At 42.4% G+C, this 5,268-nt stretch overlaps 2 protein-coding genes across 3 annotated transcripts in view; one reads left to right on the top strand and one right to left on the bottom strand.

Annotated features, from left to right (window-relative positions):
- The window catches only part of LOC102677683 (synaptic vesicular amine transporter), a 12,498-nt gene extending 8,693 nt beyond the window's left edge, over positions 1-3,805 (bottom strand). Inside the window, exon 1 of one of the 2 annotated variants that reach the window (XM_006608091.2) lies at positions 3,591-3,805. The gene's annotated coding sequence lies outside the window, so the exon portion shown is untranslated. Of the gene's footprint in view, positions 1-1,598; positions 1,727-3,590 lie in introns of those variants that run through there. The other variant, XM_031511082.1, reaches the window with a different exon arrangement.
- Positions 3,025-5,268, top strand: part of LOC102678607 (alpha-1,6-mannosyl-glycoprotein 2-beta-N-acetylglucosaminyltransferase) — a 14,723-nt gene continuing 12,479 nt past the window's right edge. Inside the window, exon 1 of the mRNA XM_031511048.1 lies at positions 3,025-3,257. The gene's annotated coding sequence lies outside the window, so the exon portion shown is untranslated. The remainder of the gene's footprint in view (positions 3,258-5,268) is intronic.

Below are 5,268 nucleotides of genomic sequence, written 5' to 3'. Positions count from 1 at the left end.
CTTTCTTTCTTTTTTTCCTTTTTTTTTTTTTTAGACAGAACTTGTCAAGAATTCTTTGGGTCTGGAATCACGCGTGAAATGAAGGAAAATATTATACGTAGCGACGAAACGTGCGTTTCTCTCGGTTTATCACGTTCCACGCATGCGCGTGTGCATGATGGAAAGGCGAGGAGTTAATCGGTCGTGGCGCGAATCGAATTTTCGAGAAGTCGTGTGAAGCGCGGGAGCGCGAATCGAGGCAGGAGGGATCGATGGCTCAAGTGCCTTGGCGTTTATCGACGAGAATCTAGATGTCGTCGAAAGGGTTTGACGCGGTAGTGGTTTTGCGATTGACAGTTTAGTTGGCTCCGCGTTGATGAAGTGACCGAGTGGAAACTCGTCCGACCTCATTCCGATGAACGCGCACTCGCCTCCTTCATCACACACTTTCCACCTGTTCCCACTCGACCATCCTTTTTTTCCTTTTTTTTTTTTCCATACATTTCCCGCTTTCGAATTTGATCGACAGCAGACCTGCCCCACAATACAACCACGCTCCGTCCTATTCTTATGTCTATTTTCTCTTTTCGCCACCGGTACGCGCCACCGTACGAGATTCTACGTACGTAGCGCGTATAGAGTGTACACGCGGTATATCGAGAAAGGCGAGCTAATAGAAAAATCGTGTCGACCGTCAACCGGCTCGATTTATCTTACACTCTATATGATTCGCCTCTTGACACCTCTCGGTATCAATTCTCGATTTTTACTCGAGAGTTAATGCACCCTACCGACTCGATTACCGACCCCATTATTCTCCATATTTTCTATCCCAATAAGCCCGAATCACATTAGCTCGAACATTCCTCTTTCTCTTTTTTTTTTTTAATTAAATTATTCTATTCTTTTGCGAGAATCTTGTACGTAAAAAAAAATCTAGAAGCGATTCAATTTATTTATTTCCAAGGGATGGAAAAAAAAAAGAAATAAACGAAGAGGAGTTTCGTTAATGGATTCTTAATTGATTTTCGAATTTTTACTTGTCGCGGGAAAAAGAATCCGGAGGAATATCCAAGATAAGTATCCAGGGAGAGGATACATAGGGTGTAACCGGTTCAACGGATGAATCGTTTGAAAAGGTGTTCGTCAGATCGGATTTCCGGCAACCTTTGCCCGCGCCACCCACTCCCCTGCCACGCCGCGGCAACTCTCTCGCTTCTCCCAAAGTTAGTTTCCACTTTGAGAAGCAATTAGTACCGCTACTGCCAGACCGGAATAGCACAGTTCCGCCGAATGAATAGCTCGATCGTATCTTCGAGACAACTTAATAATGCAACTTCATAGTTAACCAAGAGCGGCAAGTAGCAACAAACGCGAAAGGAAACGATTAATCAACTATCTAAAACGTAATCGGCTTTTTTTCACGAAAACGTAAATCAAGTATTTTTACCGAATTAATACGAGAGAGTTAATACGAGAGAATAGATCGAAAATAAAAATCAAAAGAGGAAGAGAAAGAGAAGGAGGAGGAGGAGGATGCAAGGAATCGTGGAGAGGCGTTTAAAAGGCAAACTGTTGCTTCGCGCCTCAACAAGTTGGACGACAGATCGATTTCTCGCCTCTGGCTCGTATCCGACGGCGACCACCAATCGTTCGAAATTTGGCACAGATCGATCCTCTCTCTATGTTCTTTTTTCTTTCCTTTTTTTTCTGACTCACCTTTCCTCCACTTTTTCCTCCATTTTTTCTTTTTTTTTTTTTCCTTCACTTTTTCTTATCCATTGAAACCGTTTTCTCCTGGTTTTATAAACTCTTATTGCTCTCCCTCTCTCTCTCTGTCTTTTTTCACTCTCTCACACGCATTGAAATAGTTCAACGTTTACACTGTTATGCCGTTCAAAGTGAACGAGGGCACCCAATGTTATCGGGGATGTTTATGCGTGGCGGAAAGATGGACGAGACGAAGTGGCGAGGAGAAGGGCGATTGCTAAGCCGGAATAACGAGCTTAAACTAAGTGTCGAGACGTTCCGTTGAGCGTGTCATTGTCGCACTTATATATATATACATATATTTATCGCGAGTTTCGACCATCGTTGCACACACTTTCTATAATAAATGTATATGTATGTTTTCACGAACGAAAGGGAAACGGACAAAACAAAAAAAGATCCGTGCAAAGGAGGACACGAGAAAGAAAGGGACACGAGTCGAAATGAAATCGAATCGAGTATCGTACAAATTGCTACGTGTAGCTACGCCAACTAAAATATAGCGGAGATATACATCGAAGATCCCTGCTTAATAGCGATCAGAACAGAACGCGATACGGCATACGAGAAATTGCGATCCTGATTCGCCAATAGAGGCAATAAAAAGGAGGAATGGAGGGGGAAAGGGATGGAAGTGGAAACGCGTTGCGATTGAATGCAAACGGAAATAAAATTACAGTTGTGACGTCGTTTAAATGAATTTACGAGAATCTGGGATATGCTCTACTTCGCACACCCGTTTCATGGAGAATTGGTGGATTGACCAATCTTTCTTTTTTTTTTTTTTGATTTGGGATAGATTCCAGGAAGAGAGAAGATTTGAAAATGGAAAAGAAGAAAAATAAGGAAAACTAGAAAAAGAATAGAAGAGGAAACGCCGAGGGGAGAATTGGAAAGGGATATATAAAAAGAGAAAGAGATAAAAGAGATATAGGAAAAGGAAAGGAAGAGTAAAGAGCGGGTTCGAAGGAACTGCCTTCTCAGTTACGGCGGGTCTGGCGATCGGGTAATCGTATTATACCTGGTAATTACGAGACCGCTCGCAGTGCTACGGGACAACCCCTGTAGCCGAGCAAAGTACCAACCAGGGTTATGCAGATTGCTTTATAACCTTGTTACCTATCGCTCTATTAACCTCGCGAGCTTGATACCGGCAACTCTTTTCCTTTCGGCCTGTTATCGAAATACCCGATACCTTCGCGTCGAGTCATTCTTAACGCGTATTAGAATAATAAGTTATTAGTCAAATAAGATAAGATAAACAACGATGGTTTTTCACTGTTCAAATTTATCGGTCGCGAAGCGAATGTCAAAGTTAAGAATAGGTTTTTCGTGCCGTGCGTTTCGCGTGAATAGAACCCAAAGGCGGAGCTGCGAACGACACGCGGAAATGAGGGTACAGCCTCGACTGTGAATCGAGACGGAGCTTTAAACTCGAGGTGTCCCCCGCGATTAGAGAGCTACGCGATATAACGTAATCCAACACGAGACAAACGGAAATTTAACGAGTAAGTAACATATTTCAAAATAAACGAGACCTCTTTCACCGATTTTTAAATAGAACTAGTGATACAGGCCACGTTATTATCGTTAAATCATGCCACTTTTCATTTTTCTCTCTCTCTCTCTCTCTCTTCTTCCTTCCTTCCTTCCTTTCTTCCTACTTCTTTCGATCAAAAAATTATTCACGATTACTTCAAAGACAACTACTTCAAAGTTGTTTTTCGTCACGAAATGTAACAGAGATATAAAAAAAAAAGAGAAAAAAGCAAACAACATTCCAGAAGAAATTAAGATGTTGAAGCAAAGACTAATTTATCAAAGAAATCAGAATTTCTTACCTATGATGTTTCGAGATACGACAAAGCCGATCGAATCAGCAAAGGAAAGGCGAAGATTTGATGGAGATCGGTGGCGAACGGCCGGTTGGGACGAAGAGCCGGTTAACGAGGAAGAGAAGCCGTGCTCCCAGGTGGAAGCGCCGCGGCCGATTGAGAGCGAGGATGGTGGCGAGGGTGCATCTCACCCCGATTTTTCCGACTCGGGGTTCGGCCGCACTCTCTGCCCACCGTCGCCGTCCGCATTCGCTTTCGCGTTCGCGGCCAGCTCCACGTTCGCGCCTCTGCCACTTCTTTGCCCCGTCACCTCTCTTCTCGATCCTCGAAGATCCAAAGTCCCTTCGCTGGGCCACGAAAGCGCATGGTCCACAGCGCCTCCGGAAGCCCCCACTTTCACCCCTCGCTCCCGCCCCTTTAACGCTTCTCTTCGCTTCCGCGTTAACCCTGTCCCTACCCACGCGCCCCATTCATCCCTACCTATTCTCCTCGTCATCTCTTCTCCAACTTGCCCTCCCATCCTTCTTTTCTTCTCTCCATCCGTACGCTCACTCGCCCATCTTACTTTTCCTTCCTTTCCTTTCCTTTCCTCTCCTCTGATGCACTTGGTCGCGTCTTCTCCTCTCCTTCTCAACTGGCATCGATCGCGATCCGATTCCACACCCCTAGGTTTCACAACCTACGACAGAACTGTGAGCGAGGAAGAGATCGGAATTGTATTAGATTATTTTCTAATAAAAAGAAGAAAACTTACTTTTAATGCATTTCAGATTTTGTTTGAGATACTGGAAAATTAATTGTCGCAAAGTGTTTCTTTCATTTTTCGCTGTTAATTATTCAATGGAAATCATATAAAGTCGATGAAAATGATTTGATTCGAATTGTTTGCTAGATTTATAATAAATACAGGAGTAATGAATAATATCGTTTGATATTTTTAGCGAGAGAATCAACGCATAATTTTCGTTTCTTGGGTTTAAACATGATCTCTAACGATGAAAAAAAATAAAGAAAGCGTGCGATGGCCGAAAAATAAAACCAAACGATGGCTTGTCAAGATAGATGAAAAAAGAATGGAGGGAGAATGGCGAGGTATTCAGCGAGAGAACGCTATTAAGATTAAGATGTAAGGGGTGGTAAAGGAATGAAAAGACGGATAGTGGACAAAGGGAATGCGGCCCGAGATCGAAAGGAACGCCAAGCTTTCCTAGAATTCTCGATATGTGAACGCGTAGAGGCGGCGCGCTTTATTAAACCGGCTTTTATCACGTTCCAACCTTCTTCAACTTTTTTTCACCCGTTAGCCACGCAGCTCTCCAGGAAACGCGATCGATCGAATACGCGGTTGTCCACGAGGGGTGGTTCCGTTGAAAAATTTTGACACTATAAATAACAATGATAATAATAATCTAGAATTGCCTATTAGAAATAAGAAATAAGAAATGAAAGAATATTTTTTTTGTATCTACGATAATGTTCTATAGTTGTCCACGAGGGGTGGTTCCATTGAAAAATTTTGACAATATAAATAACAATGATAATAATAATCTAGAATTGCCTATTAGAAATAAGAAATAAGAAATGAAAGAATATTTTTTTTGTAATTACGATAATGTTCTATAGTTGTCCACGAGGGGTGGTTCCATTGAAAAATTTTGACAATATAAATAACAATGATAATAAT

The sequence above is a fragment of the Apis dorsata genome, unplaced genomic scaffold, assembly GCF_000469605.1.
Source record: "Apis dorsata unplaced genomic scaffold, Apis dorsata 1.3 scaffold_29, whole genome shotgun sequence".
Taxonomy (NCBI): Eukaryota; Metazoa; Arthropoda; class Insecta; order Hymenoptera; family Apidae; genus Apis; species Apis dorsata.
Note: the sequence above shows the minus strand (reverse complement) of the source record. Positions and strands in the feature narration are given on the sequence as shown.